This window comes from Mauremys mutica, chromosome 4 (genome assembly GCF_020497125.1).
Source record: "Mauremys mutica isolate MM-2020 ecotype Southern chromosome 4, ASM2049712v1, whole genome shotgun sequence".
NCBI lineage: Eukaryota > Metazoa > Chordata > Testudines > Geoemydidae > Mauremys > Mauremys mutica.
The window spans coordinates 100,090,973-100,114,358 of NC_059075.1; the positions used below are offsets into that span (position 1 = coordinate 100,090,973).

At 43.8% G+C, this 23,386-nt stretch overlaps 1 long non-coding RNA gene across 1 annotated transcript; it reads right to left on the bottom strand.

The window, feature by feature from the left end:
• Window positions 1-5,120: 5,120 nt before the first annotated feature.
• LOC123370181 lies at window positions 5,121-11,396 on the bottom strand. The gene is made up of 3 exons (XR_006579307.1): window positions 11,322-11,396; window positions 8,098-8,173; window positions 5,121-5,722 (listed from the first exon to the last, which is right to left on the bottom strand). It is a non-coding gene; the product is annotated as an uncharacterized LOC123370181 (long non-coding RNA).
• Between the last annotated feature and the right edge of the window lie 11,990 nt (window positions 11,397-23,386).

Genomic DNA, 23,386 nt, shown 5'->3' on the forward strand with positions numbered 1-23,386 from the left:
TATACTGGACGAGATGGACCACCGGTCTGATCCATTATAACAATCCCAATTTAAATTAATAGGGCAAGATTCAGCTCTCAGTTACATGAGTGCAACACTATTGACTTCATCAGAAGTGACTTCTACGTAGAGCAGAGTTTGACTTATATTTTAAATAATTTGTAAACAAATACAAGTTGGCACTAGATTTAAAAAATAGCTGCCTGCCTTCTTGTAGCCGGAAGGTTCCAACAATCTCAGCCATTTGAGTTTACTATGCTGGAGGGCAAGAGTGCAACTCATTAGTGTTTATTATTTACACTGCAATAGCACCTGGAAGCCTCTGCCATGAAGCAGGACTCTGATCTGCTAGCCAGTGAAAAAAAACCTAGCAAAAGGATAGTCCCTACCTCCAAGAGCCTACGATCCAGTTTGCTGTATTGCTCTGCTACCTCAATGAGTGATTTTGGCCCAGCTGCAGACAAATGCTTCTAATTTTATCCAAACCAGGCCAACACATTTTGGGAGTGTTAAAAATATGTCCTCATTTCCAGAACAATAGCCGATTAAAATAAAGCAGTTGGCTATTCAGCTACAACAAAAACCACCAACCTGTCCTTGTCCAGATTTTATTTCAATAACCTGTTCACTTCAAGAGTGAGTAATAAGATTATTTTTAAAAAGGAAAAGGAAAAAAATTCTGAGCCTGAAAGAACCACTTTTGTTAGTGCAACATGTGCATTGCAGCAGGGTTAGTAATAGAGTTATCTGTGTCGACAAAGGAAAGAGTCTAACAACAGAAAAAGAAATCCCAATGGGTTTGAATTCCTTGCATAATTGTTATTTTAATTGCCATGTTCAGAAAATTCTTCTGAGGTTCCCCAAAGCATCACTACCCTCCAGGTGAGACTTTCCACTGTACTACTGTTGAGTCTTCTTTCCTAAAGTCACTTTCTTGTTTCATCATGTTTACAAAAACTGAAAGTGAGAGCCAGTTATGAATCTTCTGTTATTATCTGAGTCGATGGCAGATGCTAGGATGGCTTTGCTGTGTGGTACAGAGTTAAACTCAGTGGGAATGATTACAAAGAAATTCCATTAGCAATATTTAAATGCCAGCTTTGAAAGGCACTCAATAATATGTGTGTTGGCGCTGATCGAGAATAGTACCTTTTAAAAATGAAAAAGTAATGTGACTGTTAGTTTAACATGAAAATGTCAAACTGTGGGCAGTCTCTTGTCAATTAAAGAATCTGGGCTATTCCTAATGGGAACAAGGCTGATGGGAGAAAAATGTGGGTACTAAAAATTGTAGATGTGGAGAACTACTCAGAGATAATTTGTGCTGGCAAATAACACTGCCAGCCAGCCAGTTTGGGGGTAATACAAGAAGCTTGATACCTGTACTGCCTTGAACCACTCTTAGCGGAGGAGGAGGAGGAAGAAGCAGCAGCAGCAGAACTCCTTAAGAGCTTGCAATGCTTAATGGCAAGCAGGGCTGCATTAATACTGTGCTCAGTGGAAGCAGGTTTAAAGAAAATACTTTTGCAAGCTCAAATACATTAAAACAGAAGAACCCCTTGTGACGCTCGGTACCTTGGGGGAACACCCTACACCCCCAGGTTCATCCTTATAAAATGATTGTGTGGTATCCAATGGAAAGTTTGTCATGTCGGGTGTCTTTGGAAGGCTCATGATGCACTGAGCATGATTGTTATAGTGATGTTATAGTAACTGTTGTTACAGTAATGTTATAGGCTGTAATTTCATGTATATAGTTATGAGGCTGAAAATGTGTCCTCGTGGCTTAAAACAGGCCCAGGCAAAACTCTCCATGAGCAGAGATGCAGTTCACACCTCATCAGGGCATGTATGGGACAAACCCAGCCCAGCCTCACAGGAACAAAGGACACTGGCCTAGGCAGCAACAAAGGATCTGTTGGACTCTCGAGTGAGTCACCCCCCTTCCTTTGGTCAGATTGGGACTGCGATGAGGTAATGCTCACCTGACTCTGGGTGGAGGCTGGGGGAGAGGGAAGGGGGCAAAGCCAAGAGGGAAGAAAGAACATGATAAAAGGGAGAGACGTTTGCCATGCTCTTCCTCTCTCTTCCACCTCCATCAACAGACATCACCACCAAGTGACTGAAGCACTGATCGAATGGAAGAGCCTGGCTGAAGGGCAACCAGCCAGCCTGTGGTGGGGAGCATCTAAATTTGTAAGGGCACTGAAAGTGTTAAGATCATCTTAGAATGCGTTTTGCTTTTATTTCATTGGACCAAATCTGACTTCTTGTGCTTTGACTTATAATCACTTAAAATCTATCTTTGTAGTTAATAAATTTATTTGTTTATTCTACCTGAAGCAGTGTGTTTGGTCTGAAGTGGGTCAGAGACTCCCCTTGGGATAACAAGCCTGGTACATATCCATTTCTTTGTTAAACTGACAAACTCATATAAGCTTGCAGCATCCTGTGGGCATAACTGGACACTGCAAGACGGAGGTTCTTAGGGTTGTGTCTGGGACCAGTGTCATTTGTTGTACAATCCAAGGAGCAGCTTACATGCCAGGAGTGGGGGTTCTCACAGCAGAGCAGGGTGAGGCTGGCTCCCACAGTCAAGGATTGGAGTGACCTAGCAGATCACCGGTCCAGATAACACCAGGGGAATGTCAGACCCCTCCTCCTGGATTGGTGATTTACCTGTGAGAGGAAGCAAAGTCCTAGACAGAGAATGCAGGACAGAGGAGGGAATGGATGAATGAGGTGCTGTCAGGCCTTGTTAAGGGTAGGTCTAGATATAAATAAAATACATCTCTGTCAACTGCATCCCTTCCTTCACCTACGCAGGTTACAGTGAAACAAAAGTCTAGTTAGAAGAAGTTCACTGAAAGGGATCATCAAATACAACTGTTGGATGAGCCACAGGTTTATTGCTTGCATTTAGCAATGCATATTTCTTAGGTTAAATTAGTAATATTTCTGTAACACTGAATTATTAAAAATAATGATAAATGGGAGGTAGAAAATGAAAAGAAGAACAGAGAAGGGAAATCTGAGGCCCATGCCCTTGTGATTGCATGCCTTCATTCCTGCAGTCCCACCTATGCTGACCTTCCAAAATCCTCTCTTCAGCCACTTCCATCAGTCTAAAACCAGACAGCATGCCTGACTTTTGCTTTGCCTCACTGTTTCCCTTCTCTTTTCTTCACTTCATTTTCTGCCCATCCATTTATCATCATTATTATTAATTTGTAGTACACTTGTGCCTACAGGTCCCAACTGAAATCAGGGCCACGTTGTGTTAGTTGCTGTACAAACACACAAAAGAAAGGGTCTCCACCCCAAAATGCTTCAAATCTGAATAGACTAGACAGACAATGGGTGGAAGAAAGGAAATATTGATATCTTAATTTTACAGATTGAGAACTGAGGCACAGAGGGATTATGTGATTTGCCCAGGGTCATATAGGAAGTCTCTGGCAGAGCCAGGAACTGATTCCAGATCTCCTGAATTCCAGTCCAGTGCCCTACCCACAAAACCACCCTATCTTTCCAGCTCTGTAGCTGCTGCACTGTCACTTTACAATTCTGGCCCGTATTTAATGCTTTTGTCTGAACTGAGCCTGAGCCTTTTCCCCCCACCTCCTTTTTTTTGGATTCCTCTCTGTTCCCTTCATTTATCTTCCCATCATTTTTCATTCTTCAGAATGCCATTTCTAAATTGAATACCATATTTTTTTCTCTTCTGGGCATGGCTCTTTGGTACTCTCTTCCTCCCTAGAAATACATGATGGCCCTCTGTAGGGGCTGTGAAACAGCTGCAATTGCCAGGAGGAGAATTCCTTCAGCGTAGCTGCTGTGTAGGGCTGATATAGCCCACTCCTTCCATCCCCACAACAGGAGCCATGTTGGTGGTGGTAGGTAAGCACAATACTGAGCTCTGTGGTGGATTTTGGGCTGCTACATGGTTCACGGGCAGCTCTGGGGAGACTCCTGCTCTAGTTTTGCCATGGGCCATTCTGGCTCCCATAGCAGCCCAGAATTGAGACAGCACAAAGGTGACATAAAGCCACCTTTGCTCTTCCTCTCTCAAGCCTGCATCTCAGAGCCATAATTAGGTATTTTTGCGCCTGAGGCAAGAATATAAAATTGCACCCTCCCCCAGGGCCGGCTCTTCGGCGGTGGGTCCCTCAGTCTCTCTTGGAGGGAAGAGCCTGCTGCCGAATTGCCACCGAAGAATGAATGAAGCGGTGGTGGTAGATTTTGGGGGGTCTAACTCATGATTTATGACTGCTTGGGCTGGTAATGTTGCTTCCAAGATGGTCTTTGGTTCCAGTCCAGTTCCAATTCAGAAAGAGACTCACAGGTTAAGAGAGGAGGGAGGTGCTGGATATCAGCAGTAGCCACTAGGGATCAGCATGTGTTCTGAGAATGCTGGGAGTTCAGGTCTGCAAGGCAGGATCAGGGGAGGCAGATTTGTAGAAATTTTGGTGGTGCCCAGAACTCACCCCCGCCTAAACTCCATCCCCCACCTGCCCAAGACTCTGGGAGGGAGTTTGGGTGAGGGAGGAGGTCTGGGGTGCAGGCCCTAGGCTGGGGCAGGGGATTGGGGTGCAGGCTCTGGGAGGGAGTTTGGGGATGGGAGGCAGTGCAGAGGGATGGGGTGCAGGGGTGAGGGCTGTGGGTTGTGGCTGCAGATGAGGGGTTTGGAGAGTGGGAGGGGCTCAGGGTGAGAGTAGGGGTGAGGGCTCTGTCTGGGGCTGGGAATGGGAGGTTTGGGGTGTGGGAGGGGCTCAGGGAGAGAGTAGGAGTGTGGGGGTTGAGGGCTCTGTCTGAGACCAGGGGTGAGGTGTTTGGGGTGCTGGAGGGGCTCAGGACTTGGACAGAGGGTTGAGGGTGCAGTGGTGGGGTGACAGCTCTGATTGGGGGTGTGGGCTCTGGGGTGGGGCAAGGCTGGGGATGAGTTTGCAGTGCAAGCAGGCTGCTCCGGGACAGGTGCCAGACAGGAGGACACCCCCCAGCCCTTTCCTTGCCGGCAGCAGCAAGCTCTGGGGAAGGAGCTCCACTTTCCTGCCCCCCCAGCAGCACACTCACCCCCACCACTGTCACTGCATGTGCTCCTAGGGCCCCTCTCAGGTCCAGGAATCTCCCTCGCCTCCCCCATGGTGGGTGCTGGGTGGCGCTGCATGCACCTTCTCCCCTGCTGTTGCCCCTGACTGTAGCCTCACTGGGGGTGAGGGATGGGGCTGCCTCCTTGCCCAGCATGGGGCAGGAGTGGTGACTGTGGGCGGGGGCCCCCTGTGCTGGTGGAGGGTCCCATTGGAAAATGAAAGGGTCTGAGGGGGAAGGGCAGGCTCAGAGTCAATCTGCCCTGGCAGTCGCGATGGGGGGCAGTAGGACCCTGCGGCAGCAGTTGCTGCAAGGAAGAGACAGGGACTCTCTGCTCCGGGGCTGGGAAGGCGGAAGCAAGTCAGGGCCGGGGGATACTCGGGGGAGATCACCCGGGTTATAAATATCTCCGTGCCAGCGGATTTTCTGCCATTCTGACCATTCTTCCCCCCTCTGGTGATATAGACCCATTAATGTCAGTTTTCCATGGTGTATTGTTGATGGTCCACTGCCAGGTCGTCTTCTGTCCCATGTTCACTGCCACTGAAAGGAGAATGTGGAGGAAAATAAAACACCTTTGGCCTCAGGAACCAACATGCTGCTGATCTGATCCCTTAGTTTTGGAAAGAAAGATCTGAAAAACAACCATGATAAAATTATGACTACACTTTCCTTTTAACTGCAGTAAATGCACCTGCAGGCTAATGCAACAGGAATACCTTTATAAACCTAAATCTAGCACATTATATTTCTCAGGCTTCTGCTACAGTTTTGTGCCCAAATCTTGATGCACAGGAAATACGGGGATTTGTCTCTGGAACACCAGATGCAATAGTGTGCAAAGATAGCTTATTCTTGCTGAGGCATGAGCCTCTGTGTTCTGGAAAGGGCAAAGTAATTTACTAGATTAGGTATGATAAGTGGTTGCAGTCAGGCAGTTCTGATTGGGAGGGCCACAGCTGTCTTGTGCATTCCTTATGGTCCAGGAGGTGTAGTAAGCATTTCAATAATTAGTAAGGGGTTTTTAACACCCCTCTTCTATTTTGGAGTCTGGTTTCACGGAACCAATTTGTTAGGGTAACTGGACGATCTCCTGATTTATTCAGCAACTGGGGAAGAACACAGTCTGCATCTGAAAGCAGCTGTGGCTTAGTTGTAGGAGAACAACAAATGCCATTAAAAACCAAACAAAAAAACCAAGCAAGTTGCACTTTGCAGAATCACAGAAATGGACAAGACCTACAAAATCACCTAGTGCAAGGCAGGATTGTTAATTCTCAAGCCACCTGGTTTCAGATAAAGTGAATAATCTCTAGATCCAAAATGGAGTCTGTGGGAAAGCCAAGGCCCTGTGTGGCCTTTTTGTAAGTAAATATTATATGTTTTTTATTCTTGCCTTTGAAAATGGAGTGGCTCCCTTTCAGGCATTGGTAAGTAGAGAAGGCAAATAGTATGGTCCCCGCTCATAATATAAATTAGGGTTAGTATGTCAGGAGGCTTTGGAGAGTCTAAACTCCAATAAATCAACATGGAGAGTTTGAGTCATACAGATTCAGCTTCCACTTAGTGTTAGAAATAAATGCTACACTTTAGTGGTTGGGGTTATACTTCCTTAGGAGCAAAGTGGGTGGAAGAGTGTAACTGGGTAACTGTCTACACCTATCCTGGGTTAAAAAGAGTTTGTTTGCTAAAAAGAATGACATGTAGTTGCAGCCTGAGTTAAAAAACACTAGCTCTTAAATGGGTGGGAACTGAAAAATGGAAAATTCATTTAGCACCTGGAAGTCAAGAGCAGTTTTACAATGAATCTCTGTCCATACTAGTTTATATATAATATATTTAATATCTTGACCTCACTGTTGCACTAAAGTACATACCTGGTTTAATCTGCCCCACAACTTGAAAATACAGAGACCCAGACAAACACCAGAAACATGAGTTCTAGGCATTGTAACTTGTATGGAGGGTAAATAAAGGGATTTAGGTGCCTAAACTCCAGATTTAGGTGGTACTGCAATCCACAAAGCTCCCACTCAGTTGCAGACTAACTCTGGAAGTGCCTAACCTCACCCAATACCTCAAGTTTTACTATAAAAGATCCCATGGAAGCTAACTTTCTGCTTCTGGTCCTACACACTGCTGCCTCATGCAAGTGCCTGTCTTCCATCTATACCCCACTGTGGTCCTCAAACTAGGGGAACACCTATCTCATTGATCTAACTCCCTTATAACTGTTAGCCCAGTGAATTGGGTACTGAGCCAGGCAGTGAGAGACCCTGGTTCAATTTCCCACTCTGGGGTTTCCACTGCTCAGGAGAGTTCCCTAACCACCAAACTATGGGCTATTGTAATGTGGGCCTTTCTCAGTCTCTCTTGTTGAAGACATTCCACTCTGTATTAAATATTGAATGAGTCAGAGAAAGAGTGAGAATGACTCCATAATGCAGCTTAGTAAGCTAAGCACAAACTGTCAGGGGAAACATATTAGTGATAATACAGAAGTATGGAAACTTTAACTTACAGTCTTCCAACAAAACAGCTGGTGGAACAAGCATTGATTATTAGAGAAGGTTGGGAGTCATGATGTTAAGATGCAAATCAAATTTCCCCCTAGACTGAGGGTGATCAGATCCAGGGGCGGCTCTAGGATTTCCGCCGCCCCAAGCAGGGTGGCACGCCGTGGGGGGCTCTCTAGCGGTCGCTGGTCCCGCGGCTCCGGTGGATCTCCTGCAGACATGCCTCTGGAGGGTCCGCTGGTCCCGCAGCTCCAGTGGACCTCCTGCAGGCATGCCTGCGGATGCTCCACCGGAGCCACGGGACCAGCGGACCCTCCGCAGGCATGCCTGCGGGAGGTCCACCGGAGCCACCTGCCGCCCTCCTGTGGGACGCCGCCCCAAGCGTGCGCTTGGCGGGCTGGGGTCTGGAGCTGACCCTGATCAGATCCACTCTCTCTGGATCATTAGAGAAAAAGGTCAAAGCTGTATCACTGAGCTCTGACTCCAAACTTACCCACAACTGAGGGGCAGAAGGGTTAGATCTGAGTTCCGGTTTGAAGATACCTTCATATTTTAGCAAACTCTGTGCACTTAGAAGAAGAAAAATTATTATTACTTTAAGTTGCAGAAATTTTAGGCAGACTAGGAGAAGCAAAATATTCCTCATTAGCTTGATGGGGTGTATGGAGCTCGGTAATTAGAGGCGCTCTGTTAAGGGCAGCAGCAGAATGTCGCTAGTGTATTTACTGGGGAGAAAACTTGTCCTTCTGAGTTTTAGGTATGCAGATTTCCATTTTATCTTTTTAAAAGAGAGAATGAGTGTTTTTGTTTACATGGTTGTATTTGCCCTCAAGGCACCACATTAAGCATGTGTTCATTACAAAGGAGTCTACTTTTTTATTAGCATGTACTTCATTAAAGCAGAACTATTGATCAGAAGTGTTTCTAAGACACTTAGTTTTCATTAGAGGTGGAGTAGATTTGGTGTGGTGTACTGTGGTTTTATTAACAGTGTACTAGATGTGTGTGTGTTTCCTCCAGATGGTATTGCTCACTGTTTGAACTGTAATTGCTTGTCTGGCCTGTACCTGAGACCCAGGCAGCCACAGGGGAGGAGGAGTTATTGGGCCAAAAGCTTGATTGACCTGCCAGGATAATCAACCCCACACCTAGAATGCCCCACCTATGGCTGGCACTGCCCAAACAAGCACATTGTTGGGAAGAAAGTAAGGGAATTGTCTCCCAGCAGTAGAAGCAGATGTAGGCATGAGCCCCTCTGTGGCTCTCTAGAACAAAGGGAAGAGAGCTCCATTTTGCTTTTGAGCAAGAGAAGCCTGGCCAACTAAAAGCACACAGCTGTGCAGTAGGTTCCCCTCTCAGATGCTGGCCTCACAACAGCCGTGTTGGAGAAGGCATTGTGGGTAAAAAGGATTCAGCTTCTTACTCTCTCCCCTAGCATTTAGCCAGAGCTAACAGGGAGAGACAACAGGCAGCCTGTCCTGGACTGGACAAAGGGGAGAGGAGAGAAGGAGCTCTCCGACTCCACTTTCAGACCAGCCGCCATCCTCACCTGTTAGGTCTCCCTTGCCCTGGAAGCCAAGGGAAAGCCAGGGTTTGAGCAACTTGAGGGCCTTTTCCATGCCAAGGGGTGACCTTTTTCCCCCGCTACCCTGAGAGGACAACTCAACAGTGAGTACCGTGTGTGCTACACTTAATAGCTAGGCATAGACAGCTCCAGTCTCCCCATACTGGGGGGAGACAATCAAAAGGGGAGGACACATGACTGCCCAGCAACCCCCCGGCACTGCACCCAGCCTGGGGCCGCCGAGCTCTCTGCCTGAGAGTGTGTCCCCCTGGGGAGGCGGCAACAGGCTGCCCCCTGCCTGGGCCTGGCTGCTGGGGACAGGGGCCAAGCATGTTGGTGGGCAGGAGCAGCAGGAGAAGGACAGAGGCCCTCTCCCTCCCTCCTGGCAGGCCAAGCAGGAATCTGGGGAACACTTGACCCCACATGCCTGCCTCCATGTTACCTATGTAGCTATGCGAGGGCTCTAGGCTGAGTAAAGAGATGGTTTGTGTGCACGTGCACATATAGGTGAAAGCTCACAAGGGGCTGTAACAGTCAGGCCTGTGACCTTTATTTGATTACACGTTGCCAGCTTACCTTTCAGTCAGCCCCCTGAGGCCCCTGCACACCTGGACCAGGGGCAGGCTCTGGGCTGGCACCCCTCTTACTGTTGTAGTGGGGTAGTATTTATGTTGTTAGCAGTGACAATCTGAGGAAGGGAGTGTTTGTTGTTTGGTTCTCAAGCTCCCAGATCAGGGATCGGCAATCTTTGGCACGCGACTCACCAGGGTAAGCCCCCTGGCGGGCCGGGCCGGTTTGCTTACCTGCCGCGTCCACAGGTTCGGCCGATTGCGGCTCCCACTGGTTGCGGTTTGCTGCTCCAGGCCAATGGGGGCTGCGGGAAGTGGTGCAGGCCGAGGGATATGCTGGCTGCCACTTCCCGCATCCCCCATTGGCCTGGAGCGGCGAACCACGGCCAGTGAGAGCCACGATCGACCGAACCTGCGGACGCGGCTGGTAAACAAACCGGCCCGGCTCGCCAGGGGGCTTACCCTGGTGAGCTGCGTGCCAAAGGTTGCTGATCCCTGTCCCAGATTGATACATGTATAGTTTGGTGCATGCACTTGAGCAAAGGATGTTTTGGAAAGCTATTGAGTTTTTAACAAACAGATAATTGTTATTACATGGATCCCTGTCATGGGAACCAATATTTAAAAATATGCATGTGGAATATGTGGCATTTAAAAGTATACAGGTGGGTTTGGTTATATGGCATATACATATTAAATACCTGGTACTTAAAGATGGTAAAAATTATATATTTTTTTCTTTTTTGGGTCACTTCTAGCATTCAAAATTAACACAGTGTAAACTAAATCCAAATGTTTGAGATTTTGGCACACCTTGATGCACAGACTATCTTATTAGACTGTTAGTTTTGAAACAAAAGTTATTTTAAAAATATTCATAGACTAAACTAGTGCAATTAAGATTTAATTGCCAGATGACTGCATTTTTTAATACCATTCAGACAGCACCTAAAGTTTTAGACACTTTGGAAATGTAGGCTTGATTTTTTTGGATACCCAGCTTGAGACACTGCAAAGGGACCTGATTTTTGGAGGAGGAGAGGAGCTCAGTTCCCTTTAAGGTGTCTCAAATCTCCAGTCACTTTTGAAAAATTGAGGTGAAGTGCTAAGCACTTAACTGTGTTCCAAACTTACTGAGAGCTGTGAGACACAGCTGGGTGGGTTCTATATGGGAGGATATTGAAGCTGATGGGGGATAAGAAATCAGACTGGAGGACAAAGAAGCCTTTGGATCTTCTCAGGTCTGTTAGGTGTTCATGAAGTGGTTGTTTGAATTACTTGTGTAACCTCAACTTGTAATTTCCATAGTGTTTAGTGTTTGGGCTTTTTTAAGGGATGTGTTCCATGTTATGCTGTCTCTTGAATGGCACTTAGCGACCTTAACCATAACTTACTTAAGTATTCTGTTTAGAAACAAATAACTAGAGAAGCTTAGTTTCATAAATGGCAGGAGGACACTCTAGGCTGGCAGTGCAGGACAGTTATTGCACTTCTTCAGTGCTTAAACTCATGCAGCCGTTAGCTCCTGCAGAGTGTTCTATTGCCAGTTAGAAATGCATCACCTGATGTCTTTTGGCTACTAACCTCATTCTCCTCCCTGCTCCCTGTACTCTTTCTCTGTTAAGACAAGTCTGGGAGGCTGTGAGCAGCAGGCTGTCCTATGACAACATTCTTAAATTCTTGTTGGCAGACCTGGGAATGCTGGCGCTATGAGCAACCCCATAAACAAAAAATATTAGCTCTAGCAAGCCTTAAAGTCAAAGAGCTTTGGGCTGTTTTCTCTGAGGTAGAACAAATGAAAACAATTCAGATTTGTAGTCTTTCTCTCCAGCTGACTCGACCCAAGCTCCATCTTGTCTGTGCTTTTCTTTCCATCCCTAACCTGGAAGTTGTTCCTGGAATACTGTTTCAAGGACCCAGTCCTGCAAATGAATCTATGTAGTCTTTCAATGTGTCCGAGATCCACTGAGTTAGAGAAGGTGTAGATTAAAGGCTCTCTGAGAGCATTTTTGGTAGCAACATAATCCCTCCCTACCTTATTGATGAACCTCCCTGCTGGGCCCCAAGCACAGAGACTGCTGCTCATCTCCTGTTACATTTTGAAAGTTTCATCTTTTGGAACAAGTGTGTGTGTCAGTGTCCAGAAGCAAGTTGTCCTCATCTTCAAGGCTCTGCCCTCAGCTGCTCTTGTCATCTCTTACTCCCCTTCTTGGGCCATATTCTGTGCTCGCACCTCTGTTCTTTGACTCTCCCCTCTTGACTCTGCCTTTTCTCATGCCATCTTGTCCATTTGGAGCGGTCTCCTTTGCCTTGTCTGTCAAGCAACCTCCCTCTTCTTTTCCTTTAGCGCGCTCCACCTCCCTACCTCACTTTGGCTAGCTCTCCATCAATAATCCTGCACCCCTGTGCTTTCTGTTCCTGTGCTGGTGCCTGATCATTAAACAGAATCAGCTTGACTCCCATGGCAACAAGAAAGAAATGCTTGCAGGACATAACTCCTTCATCTCCCAACCAAAGATGATGGCCATCTTTTATTGAAAGAGCTCTGTGCGTCAGACTGAAAGCTGTTTAAGGAGAGTCCTTATCTTATTTGTCTGTATAGGCCCCTGCACACCAATGTTGTTGTGTTAGTAAAAATTCACTCAGACTGACAGAGACTGGGGACTGTACCGCCAGTTTTGGGAAGATTTTAAGGCCTCAGTGCAGCTCGGTATGCATTTAAGTACATGAGTGGTTGCATTGGTTTAACTACTTGTGCTTAAAGATAGGTTTATACTTAAGTACTTTGCTGAGCTGGGGCCCCACTGCTGGGCACAGGGCCTATTTCTTTAACTCCTGCTGCTTTTTCCATAGAAAATATTTGGCCCCTTAGGAGTCAATGGTGAAGGCCTGAGGAGCCTTGCCCTCCAGTCCCTCAGGTCATCTCATTTTAACTATCCTCTTCCCTCACCACATACGTCCTCAAGACCTCCTATTATGGTCACTCACCTTCTGAGTGAGGAGATCTAGATTTCTAAGCCAGTCAGTTCTCCTCGACTGACTTTAGGGACTGTCCTTTCAGATCACAGCTATGCTGACCCTGAAGTGCTTGCTGGAGGCATGGCTGCGTTAACAAAACAACTGGAGCTGGTAGGAAAAGTATACTGAAGAGGTTTTAAAACCTGTATTTTTATTTTGATGCGGCCAGCAGTGATGAGTTGACATGCTGTTTTTTATGATGTATAACTATGAATGTTCTGAAGTTCTTCATTAAAGGGTTAAAAATACAGGGTCCAATCCTTCAGTCCTGATGTGGGGGGGAGGGGGGCTCCCATTGACTCCTGGGTGTTCCTCAGACAATGGAATAAAAGCCTGGTGGCGGAGTGTTAATCTACCTGAGCCAATGCATCTGGAACATCTGGGAGAAGACAGCCTAAAGAGAGGTGCCAGGTGCTCGAGTCGTACCGCTTCTCTTTGTTTAGAACCTTTGCTATCCACTTGCTGCGTATTCATTTACAGGCAGCAGGAGTTGTGAGTGCCACAGTGGTGTTCTCCTGGGACAGACAAGGGAGCTGGTGATGGCACCTTGCCAATGACAGCTATAAAGAAATAAAACTTTATACAACAGCCCCACAATGGTACTAAATTTATAGTGGGAATACAAAATACGTGTTTAGCTCATTGAACAAAGTTAATATCACTTCTCTATCTGGCCTACCTTTGTTGATTCTTAAATTAAGTTTCTCTTTCTAAATTGTTTTTGAAGATTTAAAGTTCTCTCCACCTGTGTGTGTGTGTGTGAGATTGTTTTGAGCTGTAATTACAGAGGCTTATTCTTCTCCTCTGTAGGCTGAGGGGGTCCCTTAATAGAAACAAGCACCACACTGAGGGTCAGAGAGCAGACAAGAAGAAAGGCTTCCTTTTGGCAGAAGTGTCTTTTATTCCACAGGGAAACAACATTTCTTTGCAAAAGACTCTTCTGACTTTAAAATAATACATAATAACTATAAAATTACCAAATGTCGGGTAAACAAAGTTATTAAGGATGACCTTATTAGTTCTATCTGCAATTCACAGAGCGAGGTAATTGTCAAGTCTCACTGTTATTAGGTTGAAATAATAGTTTGGGGACCATCAACATTAAAATTTCATTATGATGGGACAAAAAGGCTCATGTATAATCAATAGTAAGAATCCATTATTATTGACTTGGAATGAATGAAGCATAAACGCATTTGTGCAGATATGAACCGTTAGCGATCTTTTGAATAATAAAGAATTAACACTACACAGATAATGTCATTCTGGGAATTGGACTCTACCTTAAATTAGTACTTGTCTTTTTGTTCTAAAGTCTGAATCACATCCCTTGGTACCCGCCATTAAGCTGTTTCTCAAAATACTTTGTGTCTACGATTTTGTATTAATCAGATTTGGATTGCAAAGAAGGTAAAAGAGGAGGGGAGCTTAGCAAATTGGGGTTGGGAGGTGTTGTGTTGCTGTAGAATGCTTTGCTGTTTATAGCTGAGCCCAAGTTCAGCAATGGTCTTGGGGCACTGAGGGTCTAGGCTGAAGGATGTTAACAACACTGTGAAAATAAAAATAAAAAAAAAATAGGTGAAGTGGGAGGGGAGGGTGGATACATGTCTGAATTATCTTCTGCCTGACTTTAAAGGTGGTACTTCAGGCAGGTAGTTTATGTGAAGGAATAAAATATGTAGGGGATATAGAATGGCAAATGAAGATGACAAGTGTCGTGCCTGTGGAATACTTCAATTCCAGGGGAACCTGCTAAAACCATAGACCTCATGTACTGTACATGATGTGCTGAGACAGGCTATTCCCACCCCATCCTTGTGCATCTCTGTGGGATGTATAGTTACACAATATTTACTTTTCTTCTCTCTCTCTCTCACAAAAACAAAACACCACCACCACAAGTTTTGGCCATTATGTGCTAAATATGTGTGTGTCCATATATATTCAACATTCATTTGTCCTACACCCAATAAATAACATGTCCCTGAAAACTTGCTTTAATATATATTTAAACCTCCTTTAACTTTGCTTAGATATTGAGTATAATTCAGAAGAGCAACAGCTGACACCATCCAGGAGAGGTGACCCTTGCAGATGCATTGGGCTCTCACCAGAGCCATCCTATGACCTGTAATGATTTACCCTTGACTGACTCCCTAAATTCTTGACTACAGGGTTCTACCTCTCACTGCCAAGACATGTGATGTAGTCTGGGGAATCTGAACTGCTTTTGACTGTAAGTCACCCCTTTATTTTGATTTGTTTTTTCCAACTTGAGGAAGAAGAGTAGTTATAAGCCTGATTCTAATGGAACAACAAACCACAGTAGCAACTTTCTGTAAGATGGGAACAAAGATGGATTTCACCCTCCTTCTCCCTCCCACTTTCAGCCCCTCTGCAGGGGCTAGAGAGAAGAAGAAGAGAGGGCAGTGAGCTGCCCATCATTTGCTCAGAGGAGCAGAGTTGCTCCCACTCAGCAGCATGCACAGAGGGGAATGCTAGTCCGAGCAGGGGTGCTAGGAGTTGTTTCTTCCTGCTCACTGCACTGCAGAGAGGTGGAGAGAGGAGATCTGGCAGATATGGTAGTTTCCTGGAATATCTGTGAAAAACTTTCATTCGTATCTTTGGAGTCCATTGTATTAAATGCAAAAGACTGTGTATTATTATGGATCAGGATTGTATGTAATCTTTCTGGTGGGGAGATAGGATATGAACCCTGGGAAGTGTCATGAACTGCAAAGGACTGTGCTGAACAATGTGTCAGACAAGAATTGACTTTTGGGACAAACATTGTCAAGTGGTTTGCCTGGGGAATCTGTAGGGCGAGGTGAATGCAAATTACCCACCTTAGCCTATGCAAAAACCCAGCTTTTGAAGCCTCGTCCTGAGAAGAGGACCATTATCTGGTGATTATCTGTTAATGGAATCTGAAGATCAAAGGCCTATGCTGTATGAAGGAAGGACTAACTGGTGGTGGTTCTGGTTCTGAGCTAAGGCTGTTATCACTTGTGATCACAGAAAAAAACCCCTGGGGGGTCTGAAGGACTGACTCTTTCCAGAGCCCTTGCTGGAGTGTGAGGTAATCTCTGGTAAACTCATGAGCATGCATATAGGTTCTTTTATTGTTTTTAATGGGTTTTTTTTAGAAATGACGTAATTTTAGCTGTGAGCAATTACACTGTATATAATGTTCAGCGAGAAAGCAAAGCACAGACACTGGCCTGTTTAGGCAGCCTGACTTACTGGGGACATCACAGCATAGACAGGTTAACTGTGCAGCCTGGAAAAACCCTGGCCAGGAAGCGGAGAGATGCAGACCTCTAACCAAGAGAGGTGATGGCTGAGGAGCCAGGATCTTAGAGTGAGTGCTCTTGAGGGACCACGGAGTGGGAATATAAGTGCAGTTGCCCTGAACCGTGACAGGAGGTATCCCAGATCTTAGCTTATGCACCATCCTGGGAGAGGGAAGTCTATTCTGGTTTGTCTGCCCCCATCTCCTCTAGCACTAAGAGAAGGAAGACAGGAAAGGAAGGCCTTAGATCCTCCAAAGTCAGGAAGGAAAGGTCCTGGGATAGGATAGTGGAGAACTAGAGATGGCAAGTGGGGGAGATCAACCAGAGAGAGGTAAAAGAAGAAATCTGGCACAGAGTGAAGGGATCTGAGGAGAACCAGAGAGGAGAGGAGGCATGGAGGATGAGAGGGGAAAGATTCTGAGGGGAGAGAAACAGGGATGGCAGGGGGAGAGGGAATTGGCCTGGGAAGAGAATCTGAGAGCGTTCAGGACAGAGAGAAATCTGGGAGGAGCTTGATGCTTTGGAGTTGGGATAGGATCTTATTTTCAGGGGGAACAGCCTAAATCATGGTCTCAAGGTCAATGAAGATGCATTTAATTTGAGTAACCCAAGCCTGTTTGTTTAAGTGGTGGTGTCCTGTTTCAGCATCTACCCTTCTTGTGAGCAGGGAGTTGATCTAATGGTAAGAATGAGGTATCTTAGCTGATGGAGCTTAAGGTGAAACACAGAGTTATGAGAAACTGAACATTTTTGTTCATCTGCATTTTGGAGGTGTGAAGTCTTCTGTTAATCTATGATGTAAGTCTTTGGCATTTTCTTTACTTGCCTGAGGTGAGACATAAAGGACACACAGTCACTTTAAATGCATGATGATATGAAAAAAGAGGGATTTTATGTGGTGTTTTTAAATTGTAAGTCATGTCTGAAGCTACAATTCTTCAATTTTTTTAAAGTAAAAGGTGCATGCAGGGCACATAAAAACATTAGAAGTGATCTAAGGCGCACATGCCACAAATCAATGAATAAGTTGTTCAGAATAGCACTAACAATGAATATAACTGAACTTGTATAAATTGAGGAAGGAGGGAATCTTTTTTCTCATCTTGTCAAATCCCCTGCTGATTTATAAAATAGACAGACCAGTTGCCAGAAAAATCATCAAAGTATGCCCAGAAATTATACAGTAGTTTAAAAATGCAATGCTATTGTATCCACAACAGAGTATTCATCACAGACACAGTTCTATAATTACAATTGTTAAGCATAATTCCCCAAAACCAAATCTCCTACTTTATTAGACTGAATGATCATCACTACAGAGTCTATCTCTACCCAGAAAAAGCCTATTTTTCTCCCACTGAGTTGCCCCAATCTGTTTTCCTTTTAGTGCTAAAACTAATTTGAAGTAATCCATTTCAAAGCTTATATTTTTGAGCATAACTTCATTGTCAGTTAAAAACTTGCATATATAAACCCTGAATCTCCTGAATTACTTTTCATATTTAAAGCTAGAAAACATGCATGCTGTAAAACTTTCAGATCTCTTCTTGTGCTTCCTCAGGGTGCCTGCTTCCCTGCTGTGTTGTTTGATCCCTGTTGACTCCTGTGTGAATGTTTGTTTGCATTAGCACGGGAAAGTTCTCCCTGTACCATTATCAAGAATAAGTAATATCTGGGATGAGAGACACATACCTGAATTCTTTTCATCGGCAAATATATTTCAGTTCTGCCTTTCTTTTCAAATATTTCAGAAACTTTCAGGCAAATGATGAAGGCACAGAGCTTGCCATAAAAATGTAACATTTCAAGTAAAAGCATTTACTGGTAGGTCATAATTGTTTTTAAGTACTCTATGTAAAGGGGGTAAAAGCAATGCAATTTACAATAGTTTCAACCAGTCATGAGGATATTTTTTGTTCATAAACTGTATTTCAGCGCTGTTATAAATACCCAAGAGACAATGGCTTTGCACACGTTTGTTTCAAAACCTATTTTTCTTCCCTTTTTGTGGTACCTCTCCCCTCATTGTATTCCTAGTCCCATGCCTCTGGGACTTGCTTTCTGCCAACTCACCATGCCTGCTTCTACACCCTCTCCCCCGGATGGTTACACTAGGCAAGGTTACACTGTTTTCCCCCTTATTCTCATCAGATGGTTGCCCAACTTCACACCCTAATAGCACTGTTATCCCTGTTAAACAGGTACAAAGGAAGGCTCCTCTTCCTGCTGACAGAAGAGCCTAATTGAAATAAATGGAAAGCCTCCACTGACTTTGGATCAGGCCCCAGCACTCTGGCCCCTGCTGAGGGTGACATTAATGCATCTCTGTAGATCAGATGGCAGAAAGTACTTCCACAGTAAAGCCTCCCACTCATGGGGCAATTGTTATCTCTGTATAGGGTGACCAGACAGCAAATGTGAAAAATTGGGATGGGGGTGGGGGGTAATAAGAGCCTATATAAGAAAAAGGCCCAAAAATCGGGACTGTCCCTATAAAATCAGGACATCTGGTCACCCTATCTCTGTAAAGTACCCAGTCTTCCATGGAGCCAGGGAGTGTGAGACTGGGGGCCTCTATTGAACCCCAAAACACCAAGACAAAAACAGTAGATGGGTTGAGTCGGTCTGTATTTGTAATTTCTAAGTATTTCTCCATATCGTTAGGAATATGCATTTCGTTCTCTATACGCCAGCTATGATCACAAGAGTTTAACTGTGCTGCCACACCAATATCTTTAATGCTGATTTTGATAGGTATCTGGTTCTCCAGAGATGGAATAGTACTTTAGATGTTGGATGGGGAGAATAAAAAGAGAAATACAGGATGTCTTGATAAGTACTTCTGGTACTTCAGTAGGCAACACTTTTCCTTCTGAATCATTACTCAGCCAATGCCCTATCATTTGTAATGGGGCGTTTTTTGCTGTTAGGGGCACTTCTGGATGAGATGCAGAACCAAGATTTTGAGAACTTCAGATCCTCAAACATTCCATGATGCTTCTTCGCAAGAGTTTCAGTGGGATTTGGTGTTGTGCTATGTTACTATTTGCCGATTAACACCTGCTGACTTCACCACAGAAGTGGCTACAATTCAGTGGCTGAATTGAAGTGACCTGAATATAGTTTGCAAAGTTATTTTGGATTCTTCTGGGGTGAAAACTTTTTATATTAGAGAGATTATAAATTATTATTATTATTAGGATCTCTCTGATTAGTTGCTTGATCCTGCTTAATGGCTAATAAAATTGATTGCCAATTGATACTAATTAATGAGCTGGGGGTAACAGGGTTCTTGTCCCAGAATCAGGCTCCACAGAATTAAAACTAACAAGTTCAATATCTTGTAGGGAACCTTGGGAGGGTGGGTCAAAGACAATCACACTGAAGGCACAGTGAAGCCTTGGCAATTTTTTATTAGAACAACTAGTAAAGACAGAAAAGTTCCAAACCACTAAACAGATAGGAGTTATATAGTACTAAGGATATATTTGGTAGTATTCCCTGCATATGCTTGTATTCTTATATACTCACTCCCTTCCTTCAGGACCTGGTGGTGAGAGACAAAGGACCAGCCCTGCCTCTTTCATGCCAAATGAGTCTGATAGTCCAGATTCCCCAATGCCCAAAGTTTGGTGGTAGATAATAACGAAGACCTGATGGAAAGCTAACCCCCTTTACATGGTGGCTTGGCCTGTTATAGGGCCTGAGCACTATCATGAATATTCATTCTGATGCCCAGCCTTCTGTGTCTAAATCTAACTTCCTCACTCTACTAATATTGAGGCGCACTTTCTTATAGGGTAACATATTAATGCCATTTAACTCATTCTCATATACATCATCTACTGCTCAAGCAAGTTTATGGTTAGACATCTGCCAACAATTCTATCCTAAAATATCCAAGCCCCAGTATTTGTTCAGTGTTCCTGCGATTGCCTGGTACCATAATATACCAACTCCCTCTGTCTAAAATCTAGGGCAACTGTCAGGCCATTTTATCTATGCTAAGGGTCACAGGCCTACTATACTTAACTATACTCATGCTAACTTGCTTAAGCCAATGTCTTACAGGATACAGGCCTGTAAATTCATTGTGCTACGGCTGAGTAAAATAAAAGGCTAAGCTAGCTCTGTGGGCTACAATAGAAGGGAAAACCTAACATTTACCTGTATTCCAGAATCCTACGTGGGGGAAAATATAAAAAGCTTGTCTATTCCTTCTTTCTTTAGGCAATTGATAGTAACTGGTTCTGCCCACTGAAATGAACTGAGGCTACCAGACTGATCTAAACTGGTTCTAGTTCTGCCTGGACTCATACCAGATCAGAGTTCTGTGACCCTGGTTTTATTAGTCAAATCAAGTCTGTTAGAAATGCAATCTTAATGTCCTTCAAATGAAAGAGGTGTGAGCTGTTGAGAAATGGAAAACTACAGTCTTCAAAAAACAATGTTTGATTTGTATAAGTACAAAAAATCTTTAAATTTAAACTTGATATCTTTTATAACTCAGAAATGCCAAACTAGGTGTGCTTGAATTTTCAGACACTGTCCCCTGAGGCTGAGACTTTGTGCTGTATGCTAAATTTTGACTTTTGATGGGCTGAGGGAAACACATCTGCTCAGATTAGCATCCAGAAGTTTGTAGGTCCTTGTCTAAACTTATTCCAACCTCTTTGACCTGGCAGTTGGTCTGGAAATCTCATGAGGTCTGGCTATCTTTCTGATTTCAACTACTTCAGAAACATTTCTTATGCAACATCTTTTCCCATCTGACACCAGTAAGTGCCTATGAGTGGTCATTAAGGACCACTGACTTCAACGGGACCCGGATCAGGCCCTACAACAGATGGCAGAGGGGACCTTAACCCCAAATTAACCAAAAGTGCTTTCAATCTGAAAAAGTTCCTGTCTGGTGAAGTTTGAACTTTGGGTAATTTTATCTAAATTGGTGTATAATTTTACAGTAACTCAGAATAGCGACTTCTCAAACATACTACATTTGTTTACATTGCTCAGTTAAATTTTCATGAAAAATGAAAACTTCATGGTGTTTCATAACAGCTATTCATTCTCCCTGTCATATTTGAACTCCCAATATGATATTTATTATTTTGTGTAATATATTGAGTTCTCAGACATTTTGGACAAATAATCATTCATTCATTTTATATCCAATAATCTGCCCACCTTTAAATCCTAGTTTCTCTATTGCTACTATTATATTATGTTTTATGTGCACTCCTTATACTTTTATAAGCGTGATTTTTAGGAAATGTACACGTGCCACTGCATGTACGAAAAAGCAAGTACAATTTTGTATCTAATTTGTGTGCACAATTACCATAACTGAAGGTGGAACTTGAGTAACTGCATGTGAAGATGGTCAAAGGCATAATTGTGTGTGTACATTGCTGAAAGTTTAGTCCTAATGTCTTGATAGATGTACACTCACCAGTCATTTTATATAACGATGTCTTTATGTTTAGACTCCCAGTTTTTTATTTTTTTTTTTAACTGAAAACTGTCAGGTTACAGTAAAGTATCGGAGGGGTAGCCATGTTAGTCTGGATCTGTAAAAGCAGCAGAGAGTCCTGTGGCACCTTATAGACTAACAGACGTATTGGAGCATGAGCTTTCCTGGGTGAATACCCACTTCGTTCAAGTAAGTGGGTTAAAGTAAGTATTTTAAAAATTGAGACTGCTGTACCTACTATACAAACATCACCTGCGATTTTGGAAACGGACACAATATTAAAACAAATATTAACGTTCATCATTTTGTGTGATTTTTCTTTTGTTTTGTTTTGTTTAAATTTTTCATTTATCTCAGTTTGGAGAGGGACTACATTGTAGTCCGTTTCCCTTCTGTTTCTAGCCAGGTTTGCTTTTGGTATATTGTGCCATAGCCCAATGTGACAAGGTTGGAGTTGCACCTGTGTCTGCAAACTGCCCACAGAAGTTGCTCTGAGGGTTGTTAGAAGGACCCTGCTGTGCTGAGGGACCCTGCTGTGCTGAGGAAGTGTTGTGATCTTATGGCAGTTGTAAAGTCATCAGAAGCCCTTTCTTGGAGGATATTGGGAAAAGATTTATGACAGTTTTCAGGGGATCATCTTTGGCTGGTAAATAGGGAATGTGTATTAGCCTTAACTTGACCCACTGGATTTTTTATTTTTAGATTCTGATCTTTTTGCCCAGTTTTGTTTGAACCCTGGTGGATTCTCACAATTATTGGTGATGTGTACTCTAGAAATCAATTAGTAAATATGTAGTCCTGCTGTGTGTGTGTGTGTGTGTGTGTGTGCGTGCGCGTGCTGTTTGGGCACCTGGTGTGTAAGAGCACTGCGTGTTTCAAACTGACTGAGAGTGAGTGACACTCAGTTTGCTAACTATCCAGGATCATAGTTCTTGGCCCTAAAAGGAATATACAGCTGAAGATAAGATAGTGTTTATACCTAAACTTAAAATGATGGCCAAGTTTTGAAACTGGCCATATCACTGCATAGTAAAGGTCTACTCTACATTTGATTCCTATGAATATTAACAGGAGAAAATTGCCCACATCAACAGGAGAATAAAACTTTTATAAGCACATAGACTACTTTGATTTGTGAGTATTCTGTATACATATAGGGTGGGATTTTCAAAGCTGCCTTGGGGATTAAGGCTTTCATTCTTTTCTAATGGGAATTGGGCATCAAATTCCCATGCATGGCTCTGAGTGGTGAGGATTAACGCTGCTAAATGTTCTCACTTTTATTTTGGAGGAAAATTATATTCTGGTGGCTTCTTCCTTTTTATTTTTAGACCAGTCACTTTTCTTCCCTCCCTGATCACCTTTCACTCTTCAGAGCATAAGTGAGGCCCAAAAGAGCTTGTAGAACTGACGCTTCTTTGTCCGAGCCTGAGGGCCACTGAAAAATTCTTTGGGTTCAGTACTGTGCGTGCGCTTTTGAAATGTCTTTGTTCCATAGAATCACCTGTCTGAATCAGCTGTGTCCGTTATATTTATTTAAAAGCCAGGGGAATATTGTTAACCAAAATAGCAGAATTGGAATACATTCAATCCAAAGAGAATTTTTGTCTCTGCATTCAAGGCATCAAAATTATACTTCCATCAAAACATAACAATTGTTATGAATGATATCATAATACTGTGAACTGCTTAAGAGCTTCCACTTTAAAACTGTAATGGGCCATGCAGACAGAAGGGAAAAAAAGGCTAAAAGCATAAATTGAAGATAATCAATGTGAATAGACCTTACCCATTGTGCAGTTTGAATAGGATAAGCACACATTATCTGGCATAATTGGTTCATGTGATTTTTCTAATTGAAGAGA